Raw genomic sequence first — 24,565 nt, 5'->3', positions numbered from 1 at the left:
ATCAATGGAGTCCAGGCCAATAAATGAGCAAGATAGAATCTGGACGGGAGAGTTTTGGGTGAGATTTAGTTTTTGGGGAGTGATAAAGAATTGAAATGGTGCAGAGGTGAAAATTCCATCAGTTGATTCTGGAGAAACCTGAAGTAAAAATGAGCGAGCCAACACAGAAGAAATTGAGGAAGAGTTAGGGATATGTAAAGGAGGTTTGTAATTGGGTGTTTGGTCGTTTTTGTGTTGGAGATGATACTGATATGGAAAAACAGTTTAGAGTCAAATTGGATGCATGGATTGTAAGTGATTTGGTTTTGTGTGAGGTAATAGTAAGGGTCGGTGGCGGAACAGCAGTCAAAGGAAGATGAATTGTTGCAGGGGCAATGTCACATTGGAGGAAATTGAAGACGATCCAGCACTCAAGTGTCAGATGAGAAAATGAGCAGGACAGAAGCAGTGGAGAGATTGGGAAAGATCCTAGAGAACTAGTGCTGGATGCCTTCAACTTAAGTGATTAACCTAAAATCATGCTTCCAAATGTTTTTGTGAGGGTTAGCATAGAGATGAGATACAGAAGTGGGGGCTTGGATAAATACTTGAATGAGTCTAGATAGGTGCAGGTGTGGGAACAGAAGACCTTTCAGGTAATTCCCTAGCTACCTTTGGATGGGTCAGAGTGAACCCGGGAAAGTATAAACTTACTCACCTGACAAAAGGGGGAATGGGTTGAAGAAAACTGGTGTGGTCAACAAGTCACGTCAAAGGCTGCAAACAGGTCATGGTGAATGAGGATGGATTGAGCACCACCATAGGGTGTAACTAGAAACTTTGATGACAACCATTTGAGTGATGTAGTTGGCACAGAAACCTGATTGAGTGGTAGCTAAATTTGATACATGATTTGGGAGGTAACAACATGCTAAGGGACATTGCAGAGGGAAATGAGATTGGAGGTGGAGTGCTAGTTTGCCAAGATGGATGACAGATTTGAAGGAAAGTGAGGTGGTACTTGAAGAGACAGAACCACTAACAATATTCACAAACATCGGAGTCAGAAAGGGAAGTTGAATGGTCAGGAACCTCATGGGAATAAAGAGCAGGAAATTGACCTTATGGACAGATTGAGCTTAAAGTAAGCCCGTGGGGTCATAAGGGAGAAGTTAGAGAAAGATATGAATTTAAAGCTTGGTCATCTCCATAATTTCACTTGCATCCAGTCTGGATAAACTCACAAGTCAGTCACAGCAATGCTTCACCAACTGTGTTTTGTTAACACTCCCATCATCCACAATACTTATGCAGCTGCCATCCTTTCCAGTCCCTTCACCTCTATCATTAATGCTCACAGCTTCAGTAAAAGCTTTACTCTCTTCCTCCCAGATCACTTACCTGACAATGGCCTGCCAAGGTTGGGGATGGAAGACTGGTTGGTGGTAGTACTTAAACAAATGGCACTGAACACACTTAGCCATTCATCACCAGATTTGACAGAGCCACACCATGTACATTCCCCCTATTTCTTCTGCACAATGAGCCTGGGGTACAAATACACTTTCCAAACACATCACCTATACCTAGGAGACCTCATAATATAATGCCTGTTAGAGTCATAGAGATGTACAGCATTGAAACAGACCCTGCAGTCCAACTCATCCATACTGTCTAGATATCCGAACCTAATCTAGTCCCATTTGCCAGCACTTGGTCCATATCCCTCTAAATCCTTCCTATTCGTCTACCCATCCAGTTGCTTTTTAAATGTTGTAATTGTGCCAGCCTCCACTACTTCCTGTGGCAGCTCATTCCATACACGCACCACTTATTGTGTGAAAAAGTTGCCCCTTAGTCCCTTTTAAATCTTTCCCCTCTCACCCTAAAACTATGCCATCTCATTCTGGATTCCACTCACCCCCACCCCACCCCCAAGGAAAATAACCTTGTCTATTTACCCTATCTATTTCCCTCATGATTTTATAAACCTCTATAAGGTCACCCCTCAGCCTCTGACGTTCCAGGGAAAATAGCCCCGGCCTGTTCAGCCTCTCTCTATAGCTCAAACCCTCTAAACCTGGCCTATTCTAAGCTGAGTCAGAAGATGTCAGCTGAGGTGGTGATAAAGACATCACAGCTAGTCTCAACATTCTTTGGACCAGACAGGGAAAAATATCAAGGCAGGAATTCACATTTTGAAAGGTCTTCAGTTGCTCACCCTTCATCTAATGGTGGCATTTCACCTCTGAGTTTAAAGGTTAAAGATTAGAGCATTAGCAGGAGAAGGTAACAAGTATGAAGCAGAAAAATCTACTCTTCCCTAGAAAATGGATCAGAAGCTCATACACGAGGGTTGACTTTGGCCCTGTCCTAGAGCAGAACAGAGCAGATGGGTGGTGAGTTCTAATGACCCCTGCAGAAAAGAATCGTTTTGCGCATATACAACGATTGTTAACAGGATGGGCCTCTGCTCTGATGGATCCCAGAACAAATATTGATTGATGAAATGGAAAGTCTGGAGTGTCATGGGAGAGTGACCTATTTGGGCAGGGAACTGAAAGGTTGCCATGTCCTAGAATATGTGATAGCCTTCAGAACAGGAAGGCGAAAACAAAAACACCTAAAGAGAACACAAGGCATGCTGAGTGATGTATCCAGATTAATGTATTTGTAACCCAATTACTGAGTTTCTGATCCAGAGGAAGGCAAATATTTTATGCTGAGGCTATCTCTTGTGTGTCTTGACATTAAGCAGAAAGTGTTCCATTAAAGCAAACAGCTGTCGTTACTTATCATGTGATGTTAAAAATGAAGTTCAGAAATCTATTTCCAGCCCTGCTATTCTTACAGTCACACCAAGGACACAAATGACATTAGTTAAGGATGACATGAGCATTGAAAGCCTTCGAAACCTTGCAGTAATGAAAATTCTCATCGTGCATCTTGGATACTTTTCTCAGAAACTTTCACTCCTCCAGTTACCTTCTGTGTCTCGCACGCTGCCGAATCCACTCCGCGCTCCCACAGCCCTTTGGTGCCTTACCCCCAGTTCTAAAGCTGTGGGAACCGAAAGAACTGCGGATGCTGTAAATCAGAAACAAAAACAGACGTCGCTGGAAAAGCTCAGTGGGTTTGGCGGCAACTGTGAAGAGACGTCAGGGTTAATGTTTCAGGTCTGGTGAGGGAGCTCTGAGGAAGGGTCACCAGACCCGAAACTTTAACTCTGATTTCTCTTCACAGATGCTGCCAGATCTGCTGAGCCTTTCCAGCAATGTCTGTCTTTGTTTCTAAAACTGTGGGATTCAGTAAGCTATTCTACCTTGTGCCTTCGCTGATGCTCACCTTGCTGTGGGAGTTATTGGATTTCAAACTTGGCCACATTTGGAGCCCTATGTACCATTGTGAGTGTCACACCTTAGATAAAAGAGCCATTTTGGAGGGACAGCAAGACAGATTCAGCGCTATGTACCAACGCTTGAAGGCTAGATTATGAGGAGAGCTCATATAGACTAGCCATGTACATTCTAGCACATAGAAGACTAAGGCTTGATTGGATTGAGGTTTATAGGATTTTGAAATAAATTAATAGGGCAGGTGGAGAAAAACCCTTTTTCCACTGCTGGAGTCATCCAGGACGAGAAGAGAACATCCTTGAAATTAGAGTCAGACTTTTCATGAGAGATGTTAGGGAACAGATGCAGAGGTTGATAAAAATGTAGTATTTATTTCCAGAAGATAGTTAATCATTTTCATTTCTGAGATAGGTAGGTTTTTGCAGGCCAAGGGTATGAAGAATGTGGAGGAGAAAGTGAGGACTGCAGATGCTGGAGATCAGAGCTGAAAATGTGTTGAAGAATATGGAGCCAAGTCAGATGAAGAGAGTTCAACCGTCAAATTAACAATATCTTTTTGAAAAGCACGCCAGGTTTTGAAGGCCAAATGGCCTTCTGTTATTGCAGTATTCCCAGCCTGAAGTGGAAGATATTGCTTAAAATGTGTTTCTTATTCACTTCACCTCAAAGTCAGTGAGAATGAAATAAAATGTCATTCATAAAACTACCCCAGATAGAATCTGTTAACTCAATCCTGACAGTGGAATCTGGTGAGCATAAGCTTTAATGCTGTCACCCACAATTAAGTGGGAATGTAAATTTGGGGGCCATACCACGATTCCCACTGCCTACCTATTCATCCCTCCCTGCCTCTATTTTAGCAGTGGCAGTAGAATTTTCTGGAGACCCATCCAGCAGTGGGCCAACTGAAGATATTTTGGCTAATTAACTGCCACTTAAGGGCCTTTTACTGTCACGACTGAAATTTGGCAGGAAAGACACAGACTAATCATGGAGAATAGCAGGTTTGACTGCTCTGGCTGGTGGCTCAGGAAGTGGGAGGGCTGGGGTCATTGCTACTGCCTTTATCAGTTCCCTTAACCCATCAGAGGCCATTACACAACATCTTCCACTCCCGCATTTGCCCCTTACCATGCTCCGTCTGTCCCACCTCCCCCACCCTATCAGCCTGATACTAGCAAGATCAAGCATAATGTTAGAGCTCCATCAGAGCTCACTTTACTTTGGCATTCACTGCAGTCTCAGTAGTTTCAGGGCATACCACTGAAACCAAAGAGATGCCAGCCGATTGATTGGCTCTTAGGAGCACGAGTCTTCCCCAGATGTGGTGGAAGGGCCATCTCAAAGCAACCAATGTCCTGATGGCTGTCAAATGGCTCCGACTTCAATGCACACCCACCTTCTACCGTGTAAAACCGAGCTTTGTGTTTCAATCTGGAATAGCCAAAGCATTTATCCATTGCAGCGCTGGGCGAAGCTGATTTTTCTCATGCAGGTTAGCAAAGACTCATTGTAAAATTGCCCCTGTCCTGTGTAACCATGCAGCTGCTTTTCTCAGAGCTGCTGTATCTATAACCAATGAAATTCAGAGGAGTGGTAGATTAACAGAAACAAAAAGCTGAGTTTGAATTTCAGATAATTATCATTTCTGGGAGAGTCAAAATTAAATCGTCTAAAATGACCGACAAGGGAAAGCCAGTTTATTGCAGTGAAATTTTTTAATAATATACATTGGGTTCTAATTTCCTTATAATTCAGTTTAACAGCTGAAGAGTAATTTCTTTATTCTGCTCTCCCGTGAACCATTTGACAGTGCTTTCTGCTGTGATGGGATCACAGTAGCCACTCACAGTATTCAATCACTGTCGTTTCCACTCTCCCCTTAGCCATCTTAATGTTGTTTTCATCTTACAGAGTTTATAACAAGTAGAACAAGCAGAAAGAAGATTGCAAACACACCACCGGTGCTATTGCTCTTCATGCTGGAGAATACATGAGGAACACTGCAATAAAAAACACAGGGTATTGTGCTGCAGTTCATTGATGCTTAGAAGAAACTGATGGCAAATAACTGGCTTAGATTTTGCTAAAATTTTGCTTTCAAATTTGAATTTACATATATATTAAAGCATGAGACATAAAAGATGATCATAGAACTATCTCTCGTATATTGGATTTCACTTGGCATTCTACTGTGCTATCTCAAAGGATGTTGTTTTAGCCTGTCTTAGGGAAGGTTTCCAATTGGTTACTGGTTCAGATGGATACCCCAAATAGTTAAGCTCTGAGTGGCAAGGGATGAACTGGATCCCTTTCTTTATACATTCACCCTATCAGTTGGTTACAACGGGTTAATTTTTTGATAAAGTTCCCTCTCTACCTTTCTCCCAGACCAATGAAACTTGGATTTTAAAAGGAAGCAATTTGACCAGGGTTTATTAAGTTAGCAAGTGAGCGAGCTTATTAGTTACTAGATATGAAGAAATAAATAAAACACACATACACTTAAGAAGAGTAAGAATGAGTCCAAAACGAAACGCAAGTTAAAAAGAAAATACAGATCGGTCTCTGTGTGGCACTGTGGCAATTTCAGTGGATGCTACTGGTAGTGTTGTTGTTAGTAGTTGAACAGTCAATTTTGAGATTTGTGGCTTTGCACATTGACTGAAATTCCTTTATCCTATTACCATTCATATGTGGTTGGCTAATAGTACTCAGAGTAAGGTAGTCTTATTCCTTTTTTTACTAGCTGTTCAGGGGTGCTTATTGACTGTTCTCAAAACTGTGATCATCACAGGATACTGGTCCACACAATAGGACTTCAAGCCACTAACAAACAGAATGGATGCTTGCTTTTAAATCCTGTTTTTGTATGTCCTGGATGGATAAATCACAAAAATATCTGCACGAGAAGGCCACCTGCTGAGACAGGGTTGTGGATCGTCAGCCTCTCATTCTCTCCTCCTAATTAGCTTTTCTGTTTGAAGTTAAAAATCACACAACATCAGGTTATAGTCCAACAGGTTTACTTGGAAGCACTAGCTTTCGGAGCGCCACTCCTTCATCAGGTGGTTGTGAAGACTCCACCTGATGAAGGAGCAGTGCTCCGAAAGCTAGTGCTTCAAAACAAACCTGTTGGATTATAAACTGGTGTTGTGTGATTTTTAACTTTGTACACTCCAGTCCAACACCGGCATCCCCAAATCATTTCTGTTTGAAGTTTCCCTGACTCTGTTCAGGTGCAAACAACCACTGAATTTTCATCTTGGTTACATCAGTCCTCTTTTTAAAAGCACATATTGGAATTACATGTTCAGGACATCCATAGGTGATCCAGGGTTATGATGTGTGGTCATGACGATTTATCAAAATATGTGCATTATATTGTATAATCTGCAGTACATTATTCCAGTGCTAAGGCAGTTTATCCATATTTCTCCAAGGCTATTTAAAACATATTAGGGCAACTGCTTTGCATTTTTGGTATCAATTGCAGATTGGCATCATTTCTTAGTTTAAAGTTATAATTGTTAAGGTAAATTACTGTTTCCAGACACTCTGATGGCATTTTCAGTTGTGGGTTATCGTGGCATCATTCACCATTAAACACTGTTAGACACTATGTTAGGAAGGGCCTTCCCTTGTCGTTCTTTGTTTTATAAATGGAAGTGTTGTGCCATAGAAGACACACTATATTCTTTTGCTGCTAATGTGGATCTGTGTTCAAACTAGCTTAGCTCATTAAGGTCACAGAGTATAATGGGAAAACTTTGTAAATTAGAACGTGCTTGACAGTTTCATCATTTTAAACACTGGTTTCCATTTGTACCAATCGGTAATTTCTGGAATGTGATCTTTGAGCTTCTTAGTATTCTGTAAGCTTAAATCATCAACAGACATAACTCTTTGACGCAAATACAAACGAATAGACACAGTTGTGGCTATGAATTACTATCTCCTCAAAGTGAGTCAAGAGGAAGATGCCCAATGTGGAACCAGGGAAGGGATGGATATCTGTGATGTAAGGATTTAGAAAGACATTTTTAAGAGGCCTCCATGGAGAAAGTGAAAGTGTGTTTGTTTTTGCTTCTCAGAAGATAAGTTAGGGATTTCACTGATCTCTGGGAGTCTTGCAGGTTAGACAATAACGAATTGACAGCTTGTTTTAGACCTGCATTTACATGAATGAGAAAGTAATATGCAAAGTGAAACCCTCTATTGTTCACTTTGTGTTTGTTGAAAATTAATTTTCAGTTCTGTTCTGTTTCTCTTTTATGCATCAGTTGCACAATATCCCACGCATGTAGGAGTAGTGGTACAACTAAATGTGTGCATTAGATGGTGTATTTAGTGAAAATACTTGGCAAATACTTGGTTGGTGAATGTGAGCCTGGAGTTTAATTGGCTACATTTTCTGTGCCATAACTCATAGCTGGGCAACATTGAATGATCAGCACGGGGTCCAGTACTTTAGCAGAGTGAAAACAGTTATTGGAGGCACTGGCACACTTATTTTACAAATAGTACAGGAACAGGGTCACAGTTTTTTTCTTAACAATTTTAACAATACAAGTCACATTGTGATGTTCTTATAACTTTAAGGAAATATTGCTCACTGTGGCAATTTATACAGAAACACACCACACCCTTAAGGGAGGAATCTAAGTTCAAGGCAAATTTGGAGAGAACAGACAAAATCTAATGCACTATTTGCATATTTCCCCAAAATAATGAGGCCATTCTACAGCAATCTATGAAAGAAAAAATGTAAATATTGTATTTTTTAAGCAACTTAAATGGTGGAAGTCTGAAATTTGACAGATTCGACTTCCAGGTCACGGCTCTAATACATTTCAAATTACTTTAGGAACAGTAACCATTTCCTCAAGAGTTTAATCTGCTTTAAGAGCACTTTAATTTGCACTTTGTCATTGCACAATGTTTAGCAGCAACATTTTCAACTCTTGCACATGTACCACACGAGAGAGAATCAAATCATGTCACCTTGACATTCAATGGCATTACCATCACTGCAAACCCCATTATCAACATCCAAGGGGTTGTCATTAACCAGAAACTAGCTACATAAGTGCTGTAGTTTCAAGAGCAAGTCAAATCTAGGAATTCTGTAGTGGGTAACTCATTGCCTGGCTCCCCAAAGTCTGATGAACATCTATGAGGCACAAATCCAGAAGATGATGGGATATTCTCTATTAATCTGGATGAGCGCACCCCAACAGCAGTCGAAAAGCTTGATATGATCCAGAACAAAGCAGCGAGCTTGATGGACACCTTTCCACCACCTTCAACTTGTACTTCCTCTAATACTGGAGGCAGTGTGTACCATTTACAAGATATATGACAGCAACACACCAACGGCTCTTTGGCAGTATCCTTCAAACCCCTAGCCACTTCAAAGCACAATGGTCATAGAAACATGGAAACATCATAACCTGTAAGTTCCACCTTAAGTCACACACCATCCTGACTTGGAGGTACATATCTGTTCCTTCAACATTCTAAGATCTAAATATTGGAACTCTCTCCTTATCATCACTGTGGATATAATTACCTTGTATTGACTGCAGCATTCATGAAGGCAGGTCACCATCACATTCTCCAGGGTAATTAGGAATAGACAATAAATGCTGTCCTGTCGAATGATGGTCACATACTGTGAACAAATAATATAGAAACTTGGAATATTGTGTTCAGTTCTGGTCACCTCATTATAAGAAGGAGGTGGAAGCTTTCAAGAGGGTACAGGGGAGATGTACCAGGATGCTGCCTGGACTGGAGGGCATGTCTTATGAAGAAAGGTTGAAGGAGCTGAGGCTTTTCTCATTGGAGCGAAGATGGATGAGAGGTGACCTGATAGAGATGTACAAGGTGATGAGAGGCATAGATAGAGTGAAGCCAGAGACCCTTTCCCTAAGGCAGAAATGGCTATCACAAGGCGGCATAATTTTAAAGTGATTGGAGGAAGGTTTAGGGGAGATGTCAAAGGTCAGTTCTTTATACAGAGAGTGTTGGGTGTGTGGAGTGTACTGCCAGAGGTGGTAGTAGAGTCAGAGACATTAGGGACATTTAAGCGACTCTTGGCTAGGCACATGGATGATAGTAAAATGAAGGTCATGTAGGTTGGTTTGATTTTAGAGTAGGATAAACTCACCTCCAGCAACTCGACTTGTCCGGACTTGTCCGACCTGCCCAGCTCCTTTTCCACCTATCTACTCCACCCTCTCTTCCCTGACCTATCACCTTCATCTCCTTCCCCACTGACCTATTGTACTCTATGCTACTCTCTCCCCACCCCCACCCTCCTCTAGCTTATCTCTCCATGCTTCAGGCTCTCTGCCTTTATTCCTGATGAAGGGCTTTTGCCCGAAACGTCGATTTTGCCTGTCCTCGGATGCTGCCTGAATTGCTGTGCTCTTCCAGCACCACTAATCCAGAATAAACTCTACTCTAGGCACAGCATCAAGGACCGAAGGGACTGTACTGTGCTGTACAGTTCTATGTTCTAAACTTAACAGCTGAATATTGCTCTGATCTCATTCTTCATGTTAACTTATTTTCATTATGTTTCCTTACCTGGTAGAATTATTGAATCATAGAATTCCTACAGTATGGGAGTGGGACTTTTGGCCCATTTGGTCTACGCTGAAGAGCATACAACCCAGATTCCCCCTCCCCCCACCCTATTCCTGTTACCCTGCATTTTCCCATGGCTAATCCACCCAACCTGCACATTCCTGGACACTCTGGTCAATTTAGCACGGCCTATCCACCTAACCTGCACATCTTTGGATTGTGGGAGGAAACCGGAGTACCCTGAGGAAGGTTTTGACGTTGACTTTTTCACTCAAATGCACCGCAGCCACTAATATTTTGGGGAGTTAAGTAACAATTCCTTTGTTTTTCTACATTTGGCAAAATCTTCAAAAGAAAACTTTGCTGATGATCAACAGCAACTACAGGGGGCCTTTTCAGGCTGAACCTCTAACTAGTGGGGTGCCACAGGGATCAGTGCCGAGGCCACAATTATTAACAATGCATAGGAATGACATGGATAGGGAAAGTGTATGTATTACAGCCAGGTTATGCTGATTATACAAAGGTAGGTGGGAAGAGAAATGGTGAGGATGACACACAAGTCCACTGAGGGATATGAACAGGTTAAGTGGGTGGGAAAAAACTTGGCAGATGGAATGTAATGTGGGGAAATGTGAGATTATGCACTCTGGCAGGAAGAATAGAGAAGAACAGAATAAAGGAACTGGATATTATTTAAATGGAGAAAGACTGCAGAAAGCTACAACATAGAAGGATTCGGGAGTTCTCATGTGTGAATCATCCAAGGGTAGGCAAATGGAATGTTGGCCTTTATTTCAAAAGTGAATGGAATTTAAAACTGTGCAAGACACCAGTCTGACCACAGCTGGAATACCGTGTACCTTTTTCCTCTTTTTATCTAAGGATAGAAATATTGGTATTGAAGACAGTTCAGAGAGGAGGGGTTCATGGAGCTGATACCAATTGTGGGGAGTTTGTCTTATGAGGAGAGGTTGAGTAGGTTGGAACTGTAACTCCTTGGAGTTTAGAAAAATATGAGATGACCCGATTGAAACACAAAGGATTCCTAGGGGACTCAACACGGTGGATGAAGAAAGATTGTTTCCCCTTGTGGGAGAGTCTAGGATCAAACAGCATAATCTAAGAATAGGTGTCATCCCTTTGCAAATTTCTTCTGTCTCATAGGGAAGTGAATTTGTGGAATCCTTTACTGCAGAGGGCTGTCAAAGTTGGGTTGATAAGTATATTCAAGGCTGAGATTAACTGCTTTTTAATCAGCAAAGGGTTTGGGGAAAAGGCAATGAAGTAGAGTTGAGAATTATCAAATCGGACATGATCTCATTGAATGGTGGAGCAGAATTGATGGGCTGAATGGTCTGCTTCTGCTTCTATGTCTTATGGCCTCTTTGCTATTGAGTCAAATGCTTAACTAATTAAGAACATATTCTATCATAATATTTTTAAAAATCCAACTCCACCAACTCCTTCAACACCCAAGGTCTTGCATTTCACCAGTTCTGGTCGAATTGCATTCCCAATTTTCTGCGCACTTTTGCCATCTGTGTCTATGTCCTAAGTAATGGAATGACCTCCCTAAACGCCCCCTCCTCTCTTTGCTCCTTTATTATTCACCTTAAGATGTAAGCTGTATTGGTCACTTGTCCTAATACCTCCTTATTCAGCCCCAAATCAAAATATTGTGCCTGTTAATTCTCCTGTGAAGTACCTTGGGGACAGTTTACTCATTTAAGGGCTCCACACAAATACAAGTTGGTGTTGCATTAACTATGCAGATGTTCTGCACCTCTGATGACTATTGGAACTAATTAGGAGCTTTCTCATTTTAAAATATTTGGTATTCATTGTCTCTTTCCATTATCTTTTTCTATGCTAAGAAGAAGGATAGTCAACTCAGTCACTGGCTTTTACTAATACTGAGCTTCAGTCAACTGCATTGAGGTGCAGAATACATAGGGAGGACATGCAGGTTGGGGGGAGTTGGTGATGTGGTGGCTTGGATTTTAAACTTGTTTGCCTGTGCTATGGAGCTCAAAACCCTGGTCTTTTCTAAAGCGAAAGTTGAAAACGCACTGGGCTGTCTTGAGAGTGGATTCTTGCCACAGCTCTCCAAACATCCTGTTCTTGCATCAACTATGTCAGGCCTGACTGCTTACCCATCAGGAACAGAAACAATTTTTTGGAGAAACTGATTTTTTCACAAGGGACAACCGGGAATTCACGTGGTTACAGAACTATTGGACCAGAGCCTGTGTGCTTAGTGTTAAAGCAAATGGAGAATTGCCTCTGACAATGTCTTTTTATATTTTAAAGCCAGGGGGAATGGCAACAGGGCCAACATATATTTACAAAGTAGGAGCTTGTTGACATCAACTCAGAGAAAGTGAGAACGGCAGATGCTGGAGATCAGACTCAAAGAGTGTGGTGCTAGAAAAGCACAGCCGGTCAGGCAGCATCTGAGGAGCAGTAGAATTGATGTTTCGGGCACAAGCCCTTCATCAGGAATGATGCTTGTGGGCCAAGGGGGCTGAGAGATAACTGGGAGGGGGTGGGGTGGGGTTGGGGGAAAGATAGCTGAGAATGTGATAGGTAGATGAAGGTGAGGGTGAAGGCGATAATTCAGAGAGGAGGGTGTAGCAGGTAGGTGGGAAGGAAGATGGACAGGTAGGCCCATTCAAGAGAGTGGTGCCTAGTTGGAAGTTGGGACTGGGATAAGGTGGGGGTGGGGAAATGGGAAAACTGGTGAAATCCATATTGATTCCATATGGTTGGAGAGTCCCAAGGCGGAAGGTGAGATGTTCTTCCTCCAGGCATCGGGTGGTTAGGGTTTGGCGATGAAGAAAGCCCAGGACCTGCATGTCCTCGACGGATGGGGAGGGGGAGATAAAGTGTTCAGACTCAGGGTGGTGGGGTTGGTTAGTCCGTGGGTCACAGAGATGTTCTCTGAAATGCTGCACAAGTTGGTGTTCTGTCTCCCCCGTGTAGAGGAGACCACCTCGAGTGCAACAGACACAGTAGATGATGTGTGTGGAAGTACAGGTAAATTTCTATTGGATGTGGAAGGATCATTTGGGGCCTTGGACAGAGGTGAGTGGGGTGGTGTGGGCACAGGTTTTGCACTTCTTGTGGTGGCAGGGGAAGGTGCTGGGAGGGGAGGGTGGGTTGATAGGGTGCATGGACCAGACAAGGGAGTTGCAGAGGGAATGGTCTCTCTGAAACACAGATGGGTGGGGAGGGAAATATATCTCTAGTATTGGGGTCTGTTTGTAGGTAGCGGAAATGGCGGAGGATGAAGCGATGTATCCGGAGGTTTGTGGGGTGGAAGCTGAGCACAAGGGGGATTATGTCCTTGTTGTGATTGGAAGAGTGGGTATCAAGGGCAGAGGTGTGGGAAGTGGAGGAGATGCGCTGGAGGGCATCGTCGACTACGTGGGAGGGGAAATTGCAGTCTTTGAAGAAGGAGGCCATCTGGGATATTCTTCGATGGAATTGGTCATCCTGGGAGCACATGCAGCTGAGGCGGAGGAATTGGGAATAAGGAATAGCATTTTTACAGGAAGCAGGGTGGGAGGAGGTGTAGTCCAGGTAGCGGTGGGTTTGTAGTGGATGTCTGTGTTGAGTTGGTCACCAGAAATGGAGATGGAGAGGTCCAGGAAGGAGAGGGACGTGTCTGAGATGGTCTAGGTAAACTTGAGGTCAGGGTGGAAGGTGTTTGTGAAGTTGATGAACTGTTCAACCTCCTTGTGTGACCACGCGGTAGTGCCAGAAAAGTCTTCGATGTAGTGTAGGAAAAGGTGGAGGATGGTGCTGATATAGCTGCGGAAGACGGACTGTTCCACGTACCTGACGAATTAGTACCAGGAACGTGATGCCTAGTTTGAAATGAATTGAAAAACTGAAGTCAATAATGTCAAGCAATGGAGGAGGCAACTTTTATATGAGAACTGGTTGGTGGGGTTTATCAGAAATTTCCAGTTGAATAGAATAGATAAGATCAATGCTCAGACTCAATGCCAACTGCGAAAAGGATGATAGTTGTGTTTACTGAGAGCACATGGATGAAAGAATCTGAAGGACATGCAATCTAAATATTCATTCACGTGGAGAAGACTCTGAATGGACAGACATATTAAAAGCCTTAAGTTGACTTTGAAAAGATCAGAGGATATTAGAGCTTTTGAAGCAGAAGTTAAATGGAAATATGCAAAGCTTTGAAGGAAGGTTATATCACAGTGAATTGTTTCAAAGTTCCAGAGGCTGATTAGATTCTCCATATTTCCACCATTCCATTATGTGGGCATTTAAGTAATAACAGAGGAGGTGGTTAAATTCATTTTTGTCACTAGTTGGATATACCCAAATGCATTTACAAGATGCAGAATGGATGAGTGATGGAAGAGATGGAATTAGAAAGTACAAGTCAGTAAACCCAATTCTGTTCAGGGAGGCAGTGGTGTAGTGGTACTATCCATAACATACAGGAGCATAATTAGACCATTTGACTCTGCCATTCATTCATGACTATGTTTCTCAAACCCATTCTCCTACCTTCTCTCTATAACTCTTGATTCCTTTACTAATCAAGAACCTATCTATCTCTGTCTTAACGACATTCTATGATTTGGTCTCCACAGCCTTTGGTGGCAGTGAGTTCCGCAGATTCACCACCTGAACAAATATCTGGATTGAGGAAAGATTGAACGGGCTGGACTGGTATCCATTGAAGAAATCCTTCAACATCTCAGTACTATAGAGTCAGCTCCTCACTCTGAGTCTGTGCCATCGGGTCCTAGTCTCTCCTACTAGTGGAAACATCTTCTCTACGTCTAGTCTATTCAGTTTTCTCAGTATTCTGTAAGATTCATTGAGAGACCCCCGAATCTTTCTAAACTCAATCGAGTACAGACTCAGAGTCCAAGGGTAACCTATGTGTAATATCACCAGGCTTGTAATTCAGTGGACCCAAGGTGCTCAACTGCTCCTGATATGACAAGCCCTTCATTGCCGGGATCATTCTTGTAAACCTCCTCTGTACCCATTCCAACACCAGCACTTCCTTAGATATGGAGCTCAAAACTGCTCACAATACTCCAAATGTGGTCTGACCAGAGCCTTATACAGCCTCAACAGCACATCTCTGCTCTTACATTCTAGACCTCTTGAAATGGATACTAACATTTCATTTGCCTTCCCAACTGCTAACTGAATCTACATTTTAACACTAAGAGAATCCTGAACTAGGACTCCCAAATCCCTTTGAGCTTCAAATTTCTGAAGCCTTTCTCCATTTAGAAAATTGTCTACCCCTCTACTCTTCCTGTCAAAGTGCATAGTCTCTCAATTTCCCTTTTTTGTTTACCACCTGCCACTTTTTTGCCTATTTTCATAGTGTGACCAAGTCCTTCTACAGCCTCCCCACTTCCTCAACATTAACTGTCCCTCCACCTATCTTTGGGTCATCTACAAACTTAACAACATCATGCTCAGCTCCTTCATCCAGATCATTAATGTATAACATGAGTAGTTGTGGTCCCAGCATGGACTCTTGCGGAATTCTACTAGTCACTGGTTGTCATCCTGAAAAAGATTGTCTTGTCCCCTTCTGCCAATCAGCCAATCCCTTGGCCATGCCAGTGCTTTGTTCATAACACTATGGACCCCTTATCTTATTTAGCAGGTTACTCTGCAGCATCCTGTCAAGGCCTTCTGGAAATCTAAATAGGTCACAGCTACTGGTTCTCCTTTGTCTAAATAGCTTGTTACGTACTCAAAAACTTCTAACAGATTTGTCAGGCATGGCGTATCTTTGGTGAAGCTGTGCTAACTCAGCTCTATTTTACCATGCATTCCCAAGTACTCTACCATCTCATACTTAATAATGGACTCTAATGAACTCTATTCCTGGCTAGTAATACTCTGGGGACCTTTGAAACCTACCAAGTTGGAATTTGCATTTTAAAAATTAGGAATTTAGAAATCCATGCAGTTCCCTTTAGGAAAATAAATCTGTCACCTTTGCCCAGCTTGGCCTTTATGTATACGCTACACCCACACCTATGTGGAAAGTGAAGACTACAGATGTTGGAGGTCAGAGTCAAAAGGTGTGGTGCTGAAAAAGGTGAACCATTTAGGCAGCATCCGAGGAGCAGGAGAGTTGATGTTTCGAGCATAAGGTCTTCATCAGGAATTCCTGATGAAGAGCTTATGCCCAAAACTTTGACTCTTTTGTTTGACTGTCAAAGGGATCAAGGGTTATGGGGAGAAAGCAGGAGAATGGGGTTGTGAAATTTATTACTCATGATTGAATGGCTGAGCAGACTCAATGGGCTGAATGGCCTAATTTCTACTCCTATGTCTTATGGTCTTATGGTCTTATGGTCTTATGGATATGTCTCAATGTCAGGACAACCCAAGCAGAGTTGGTGGCAGCACAGTGTTATAGTGTTGGGAGGGAGTTGCCTTAGGAGCCCCAACATTGACACCATGCCCTTGAGGGTTTGTGACTTCTTGTCAAATGTGGGGAATGAGACCTCCTGCTGGTTACCATGTACTGCCCTTGCCCATACTTCCCCTCAGCTGATGAATCAGCACTCTTCCACATCAAGCAGCACTTGGAAAATGGACTGAGTGCTAAATGAGATAGATTTCAAACAGATCTAGCTATTCAAGACTGGGCACCCATGAGGAGTTATGGGTCATCAGTCAGACTCAATTTTACTGAAACAATCTGGGAGGGTTTCAGTGCTGGTAATGCCATTGTATATCGAGGGGTGATGGTTGGATTCTGTCTTTTTGGCCAGGTCATTGCTGGCACATGTGTGGCATGAATGTTGCTTGACACTTGTCAATCCAAATCTTAATATTATCCAGGTCTTGCTGCATTTCGACATGGATTGTTTCAGTATCTGAGGAGTCACAAGTAGTGCTGAACATTGTGCAATCATCAGTGAACATTCTCACATGTGATGTTAGGAGCAGTGCTCCTGAAGGTCGTACTTTCAAATAAACCTGTTGGACTATAACCTGGTGTCATATCATGTTTAACTTTGTCCACCCCAGTCCAATACTGGCACCTCCACATCTGATGTTGTAATGGAACAAAGATCATTGTTGAAGCAGCAGAAAATGGATGGGCCTATTACATTACCCTGAGGAACTCCTGCAGAGGTGTCCTGGAACTGCGATGCCTGATATCCAACAACCATAACTATCCTCCTTTGGTGTTAGGCATGACTCCCACTAGCAGAGAGTATTCCTCCTGGTTTCCATTTGCGTCAATGATCTAAATATAAAGACGAAGCTAGAGTTTGATTTTCACTGAGAAAAGTTGAAATGTTTTAGAAAGTTATCAAGGTTAGAAGTGTGATTAAGACTCAAGACAAATCTAGTAAGCTGTTGGAAATCTGAGAGGAGATGGAAGGTCTGACTGAAGGGAGCTAAGATGAACAGTAGGGATGCATTAAACATGAACACTGATCACCTTTAGATCAGTGATATGTAACCTGCCACAGTTCCCATTGTTTCGAATGAGGGCTTAAAACAAGTGATATCAGGTAACGATAAAACAAATTTGAGCTTATTTTTGCAATAACACTTCTGTCAAACACCCAACACTAACATTTTGTGGTAGTGTTGAATTTTGCCCCTCTATTGAATATGTGAAAAAAGTTTATTTGGGGGTAGAAAAACATCTCCCTTTGTTTCCTGATCCTTTTAGATGCCTTCTTTCATGACATTGTCAATCCTCCTATTCTTACATCAAGTCACTGCTCTTCATTTGGGAAATTAAAAGTAAAGTTGCCATAGTCCTAGAAGACCACAGGACTGCTTTCTCGTTAGAGAAGTACGATAGGTAGTGAGTTCAACCTGAAGACTATCATGCCTCAGGCAAGGGGTGAGGTTGGGAAGGTGGTAACTGCCAAATTAGACAACCATCATCTAACCCCAGCACAAACCAGGAATCACCACTTAGATATTCCTTGTCTTAGTAGATTGGCCTCAAATTGATGTGATGGTTTTATACTGAAATAAAACAAAGGACTGTGGGTACTGGAGATCTGAAACAAAAACAGAAACTGCTGGAGAAACTCAGCAGATCTGGCCATATCTGTGGGAAGAAAGCAGTCAGTGTTTTGAGGTCAGCGACTGTTAATCAGAGCTAGTAGCAGCGAGAAAAAAGTAGTATTTATGCTGAATGTGAAGTCAGAGGTGGGGGCACAGGGAGAGGTGAGCACCTGTGTGGAGATGGAGCCTGGTAAGAGAGAGAGGGAGGGGGAGAGCGAGAGAGAGAGAGAGAGAGAGAGAGAGAGAGAGAGATAAAAGGGGTAGGTAAACAAAAGGGTTGTGCATAGCAGGCCAGGACAGAAGAAGAGCTGAATAAGTGACAATAACAGTGGGAGAAAATAAGTGAGCTGTACTGAATGCAACCCATATAATGTGACCTAGGAGCACATGAGAATAGATGCTAAAATATGGTATAAGCAACACATGTCATAACAGGACTAGGTATAGGGTAGATAAAAAACATGGAAGGATAGAATCACACCCTAACTTTATTGACACAAGAACAGAAATTGCTGGAAAAGCTCAGCAGGTCTGGTAGCTCTTGCAAAGAAAAATCAGAGTTAATTCTTCAAGTTGAGTGACCCTTCCTCAGAACTCTAAATTTATTGAACTCAGTGTTGAGTTCTAGAGGCTGCAGGGTTCCCAAGCGGAAAATGAGATGCTGTTCTTCCAGTTTGAACTTCACCTCGCTGGAGGCCTTCAACAGAAATGTTAGCTAGGAAACATAGGGAGGTGTGTTGAAGTGGCAGGCAGCTGGAAGCTCGGGGTCAATTTTGAGGATAAAATGGAGGTGTTCTGCAAAGTGGTCATGCAGTCCCTATTTCATCTCCCTAGTGAATAGGAGACCACACTTTGAACAGCAAATATAGTAGACTTGATTGAATGACGTACAGGCTAACTGCTGCTTCACCTGGAAGATATGCCTGAGGCCTTAGATGATGAGGGAGGAGGGAAACAGTCAGGTATCACACTTCCAGCGATTGCATGGGAAGGGGCCGTGAAGAAATGCTAGGAATGGAGGAGGAGTGGACCACAGTGTCCCAAAGGGAACTGTCCCTTTTTTGGTTCAGTCATAGCTGGAAATGTGTTGCTGGAAAAGCGCAGCAGGTCAGGCAGCATCCAGGGAACAGGAGAATCGACGTTTCGGGCATAAACCCTTCTTCAGGAATGGGGAAAGTTTGTCCAGCAGGCTAAGATAAAAGGTAGGGAGGAGGGACTTGGGGGAGGGGCGTCGGAAATGTGATAGGTGGAAAGAGGTCAAGGTGAGGGTGATAGGTCAGACTGGGGTGGGGGCGGAGAGGTCGGGAAGAAGATCTCAGGTTAGGAAGGCGGTGCTGAATTTGATGGATTTGACTGAGACAGGGTGGGGGGAGGGGAAATGAGGAAACTGGTGAAATCCGAGTTCATCCCTTGTGGTTGGAGGGTTCCTAGCCGGAAGATGCGGCGTTCTTCCTCCAACCGTCGTTTTGTTGTGGTCTGACGATGGAGGAGTCCAAAGACCTGCATATCTTTGGTGGAGTGGGAGGGGGAATTGAAATGTTGAGCTACAGGGTGGTTGGGTTGGTTGGTCCGGATGTCCCAGAGGTGTTCTCTGAAACGCTCCACAAGTAGCCGGCCTGTCTCCCCAATATAGAGGAGGCCACATCGGGTGCAGAGGATGCAATAGATGATATGTGTGGAGGTACAGGTGAATCTGTGGCGGATATGGAAGTTTCCTTTGGGGCCTTGGAGGGAGGTGAGGGGGGAGGTGTGGGCGCAAGTCTTGCACCTCCTGCGGTTGCAGGGGAAGGTGCCGGGAGTGGAGGTTGGGTTGGTGGGGGGTGTGGATCTGACGAGGGAGTCACGGAGGGAGTGGTCTTTACGGAATGCTGATAGGGGAGGGGAGGGAAATATATCCTTGGTGGTGGGGTCCGTTTGGAGGTAGCGGAAATGACGGCGGATGATGCGCTGTACATGGAGATTGGTGGGGTGGTAGGTGAGGACCAGTGGGGTTCTGTCCTGGTGGCGGTTGGAGGGGCGGGGTTCAAGGGCGGAAGAGCGGGAAGTGGAGGAGATGCGGTGGAGGACATCGTCGACCACGTCGGGGGGGAAATTGCGGTCCTTGAAGAAGGAGGCCATCTGGGTTGTGCGTTTTTGGAACTGGTCCTCCTGGGAGCAGATGCGGCGGAGTCGAAGGAATTGGGAGAATGGGATGGCGTTTTTACAGGGGGCAGGATGGGAGGCGGTGTAGTCCAAGTAGCTGTGGGAGTCGGTCGGTTTGTAGTAGATGTCCGTGTTGATTCGGTCGCCTGAGATAGAAATAGAAAGGTCGAGGAAGGGGAGGGAGGAATCTGAGACTGTCCAGGTGAATTTGAGGTCGGGGTGGAAGGTGTTGGTGAAGTGGATGAACTGTTCAACTTCCTCGTGGGAGCACGAGGCGGTGCCGATGCAGTCATCGATGTAGCGGAGGAAAAGGTGGGGGGTGGGGCCAGTGTAGTTGCGGAAGATGGATTGTTCCACATATCCTACGAAGAGGCAGGCATAGCTGGGGCCCATGCGGGTGCCCATGGCTACTCCTTTCGTTTGGAGGAAGTGGGAGGATTGGAAAGAGAAGTTGTTCAGGGTGAGGACCAGTTCAGTCAGTCGAAGGAGGGTGTCAGTGGAAGGGTACTGGTCGGTACGGCGGGAAAGAAATAAGCGGAGGGCTTTGAGTCCTTCGTGATGGGGGATGGAGGTGTACAGGGACTGGATGTCCATGGTGAAAATAAGGCGTTGGGGACCGGGGAAGCGAAAATCATGGAGCAGGTGGAGGGCATGGGTGGTGTCCCGAACGTAGGTGGGGAGTTCTTGGACTAAGGGGGACAGGACGGTGTCAAGGTACGCAGAGCTGAGTTCGGTGGGGCAGGAGCAGGCGGAGACAATGGGTCGGCTGGGGCAGTCAGGTTTGTGGATTTTGGGCAGGAGGTAGAAATGGGAGGTGCGGGGTTGTGGGACTATGAGGTTGGAGGCGGTGGATGGGAGATCACCCGAGGTGATGAGGTTATGGACGGTCTGGGAGATGATGGTTTGGTGGTGGCGGGTGGGGTCATGGTCAAGGGGGCAGTAGGAGGAGGTATCTGCGAGCTGGCGTTTGGCCTCCAGTCATAGGACTTGTGTATCAGTGGCTGGCAAGCATTTATTTCCTGTCCCTTACTGCCCTTGAACTGAAAGACTTGCTAAGCCAGGGCAGGGTAAGAATGACAGATTTCCTTCCCTGAAGGACATTAGTGAGCCAGATGTGTTTTTCAGACAATTGCCAATGGTTTCATGGGTTCTTACTTTTCGATTTTATTTTACTGAATTCAAATTCCACCATCAGTCCAGAATGTGACCCCACATTCCCAGAACCTTAGCTGAGTTTCTGGATTAATTGAAGGGCTTTTGCCTGAAATGTCAATTTTCCTGCTCTCTGGATGCTGCCTGACCCGCTGTGCTTTTCCAGCACCACTCTGATCTAAACTCTGATTTCCAGCATCTGCAGTCCTCACTTTTGCCTTCTGGATTAATAGTTGAGTGAAAATACCACTAGGCCATTATCTCCCCTGTAGAATGCTGACAATTTTCTGATGGCTTTATACGACAGGCTGTGAGGCAATCCAGTGACTCCTGTTTTAAATTGACTTCTGTGGAAATCAGGTGAGAGAAGCTGAGGGGAAAATTGAAAACTCTGCATTCAAAACAGTCACCCAGATTTCCCTGGCCCTTACTGCTCTAAGACATTGTCTCTGAAAGCTCCAAAAATGGGGCTCTTTAAGAGGACAGAAATAGAAAGTCTAATAGAAACTTGTGACAATTAGTTTCATAATTTGAGAGAAATTCAATCCTGCACATTAGGGTTTAAAAGGTATTGTATCATTTAATCATTGGAGAGTTTAGTGGAGGTTTTCCCATTTCATATTTTTAACAATAATCCAATTAATTTTAAACTGAACAAATTTAGCTTTATGAATATGGAATACAGCCAGATGTAAAAGAAGATTAATTATAAACTCTTGCAGATGGCATTTTTCCAAATTAAAGTGTCAAATTGCATCTGCAATCTTTATTTTTTGCAGGATGTTAGAAGTAGTGAAGATTACATAGACTGATTTCATTCTAAGCCACTTCGGTCACCAAAACACAACAAAAAAGCAGCTAGCTGGTTTGGATTATTGAATATCGCATTGTGTGAGTGGGATGTTAAGTCATATCTGCAACATGAAGGAGAGTGTGGTGTTCTACTGCTATCCTGGCCAACTTTCCTCTCTCAACCAATATCACCATCAAAATAAAGTTAAAAATCACTCAACACCAGGTTATAGTCCAACAGGTTTATTTGGAAGCACTAGCTTTTGGAGTGCCGCTCCGACGTCAGTAACTAGGAAGGAGCAGCGCTCCACAAGCTAATACTCCCAAATCAACCTGTTGGACTATAACTTGGTGTTGTGTGATTTTTAACTTTGTCCACCCCAGTCCAACACGGGCTTCTCCACAGCATGACCATCAAAATAAGAACAGTACCAAGACTCTTCACAGTGTGACCATCTTAAATGAGGAATAGTTACTATGTTTGCCCACATAACAACAATGATTGCCTTTCAAGGTAACTAATCTGTGAAGAAATTTACATTATCATGAAAAAGTCATTAAAAAATGCAAGTGTTTCTTCATGCATGGAAAGTATCACGTCAATATCTCCTCTGATCCCCAATGGACAATGACATATGCTGTGGAAACAAATTCATAAGGTGGACTGCATAGTGTTCAATATTAATAGACATTGCCAGGGTTGGAGCTTTAGGGAGAGGCTGTTTTCCCTGGTGCATTGGAGGTTGAGGGGTGACCTTACAGGGGTGGCACATGGCTCAGTGGTTAGCACTGCTGCCTCACAGCAGGGTCCCAGGTTTGATTCCAGCCTCAGGTGACTGTCTGTGTGGAGTTTGCACATTCTCCCCGTGTCTGCGTGGTTTCCTCCGGATGCTCCGGTTTCCTCCCACAATCCAAAGATGTGCAGGTCAGGTAAATTGGCCATGCTAAATTAGTCAGAAGGAAATGGGTCTGGGTGTGTTACTCTTCAGAGGGTCGGTTTGGACTCGTTGGGCCGAAGGGCCTGTTTCCACACTGTAGGAAATCTAATCTTTATAAAGTCATGAGGGGCAGGATAGGGTAAATAGACAAGGTCATTTCACTGGGGTGGGGAGTCCAGAACTAAAGGGCATTGCTTAAGGTGAGACAAGAAAGATTCAAAGGGACCTAAGGGGAAACTTTTTCACACAGTGGGTAGTGCGTGTATGGATTGAGCTACCAAAGGAAATGGTGGAGGCTGGTACAATTACATCATTTAAAAGGCATCTAGATGGGTACATGAATAGGAAGAGTTTAGAGGGAAATGGACCAAGCGTTGGCAAATAGGACTAGATTAACTTAGGATATGTGGTCGGCATGGGTGAGTTTGACCGAAGGGTCTGTTTCCGTGCTGTACATCTCTATGACTCTAGGACAGCTTGCAGCCAGATACTTTGACACATGGTAACATTGGAGAAACCTTCATGAGGCACTGGAGTCCAGTCAGTCAGCCTAAGAGCTGACAAAGAACATACTACTTCTTTCAAGGAAGGTCCACCAAACTATGTAGTGGCAAAGTCACCTTCCCCTGGAATCAATCCCCCTGGGGCAGAAGTCCCACTCAGTGAGAGTGGCTGGCCAGGCTGAGACCTACAGTTTCACTACCCATTACGGCCCCAGAGGGGGGTGGTGGTTGCTGCAAAGCGAGCTCACAAGACTCCCAAGATTGTGGAAGATCAGAACAAAGATATAGGAAGTTTGGGGTGTGGAAGGAGTTTCTTGTGTTGGGGGTAATGGAGAGAGGAATCGGGAGCTGGGGAGCAAGGGCAGGGAAGTGGCACCCATAGTGCTCCCTCCTTTGTCTGATTTACATTTCCTTGATCAGGCACTGGTTGCTTTTGATGGGACATGCCCCCCTCCCACTGCACAAACCCTACCCTTCCAGTAACACATGCCCCTCCCCACTACCACTGTCTCTCCATAAAAGGTAATAAGCAGGCCATACAGTTTGATCTGTTGTACATGCTACTCAGCAGCTGACCCATTTGTAGTTAGGTTAGTCCCAGTGGTGGTGGTATGAGACCCTTAAACAGCCCTGAACCGGCCACTTAAGGATTTCATTTGGTGATGGGGCAGTCAGATCACCCAAAGGGCTTCCCACCAGGAACTGAATTCTGGTGAAGGTTTGGTTATGCCACCATCTTTCCCAATTAAGTGCCCTTCCGGCTCCAGGATCATCAGTTCTGGTGAAGAATTGCGAACCGAGGACCCAACCCTCGTGTCAAATCTTGCACCAAGTATAAGAACTGTTTCTCACCTAAGACATTGGGGTAGCCAATGGCATGGGCCTTTCCCCAGACTCGTTGTTGAACCAATTTAATTCAAGAAGCAATTTAGGAACTGGAACAGACTAAGCAGCTGCACAATTCTGATCTGCTGTTTAATTAGATTTTGGCTGATACCCTACCTCCGTTTACTTGTGTTGTGTCAGTACCTAAACATTCTTCTTC

At 44.0% G+C, this 24,565-nt stretch overlaps 1 long non-coding RNA gene across 1 annotated transcript in view; it reads right to left on the bottom strand.

Annotated features, from left to right (window-relative positions):
* Positions 1-5,088: 5,088 nt before the first annotated feature.
* The window catches only part of LOC148147584 (uncharacterized), a 32,674-nt gene continuing 13,197 nt past the window's right edge, over positions 5,089-24,565 (bottom strand). The window contains exons 4-5 of the long non-coding RNA XR_015759683.1: positions 17,077-17,211; positions 5,089-5,338 (exon numbers count right to left, since the gene is read on the bottom strand). This is a non-coding gene — a long non-coding RNA (uncharacterized LOC148147584). The remainder of the gene's footprint in view (positions 5,339-17,076; positions 17,212-24,565) is intronic.

The sequence above is a fragment of the Chiloscyllium plagiosum genome, unplaced genomic scaffold, assembly GCF_037043375.1.
Source record: "Chiloscyllium plagiosum isolate Xiang-an unplaced genomic scaffold, Cpla_swu_hap1 HiC_scaffold_16, whole genome shotgun sequence".
In the NCBI taxonomy this organism is placed as follows: Eukaryota; Metazoa; Chordata; class Chondrichthyes; order Orectolobiformes; family Hemiscylliidae; genus Chiloscyllium; species Chiloscyllium plagiosum.
Note: the sequence above shows the minus strand (reverse complement) of the source record. Positions and strands in the feature narration are given on the sequence as shown.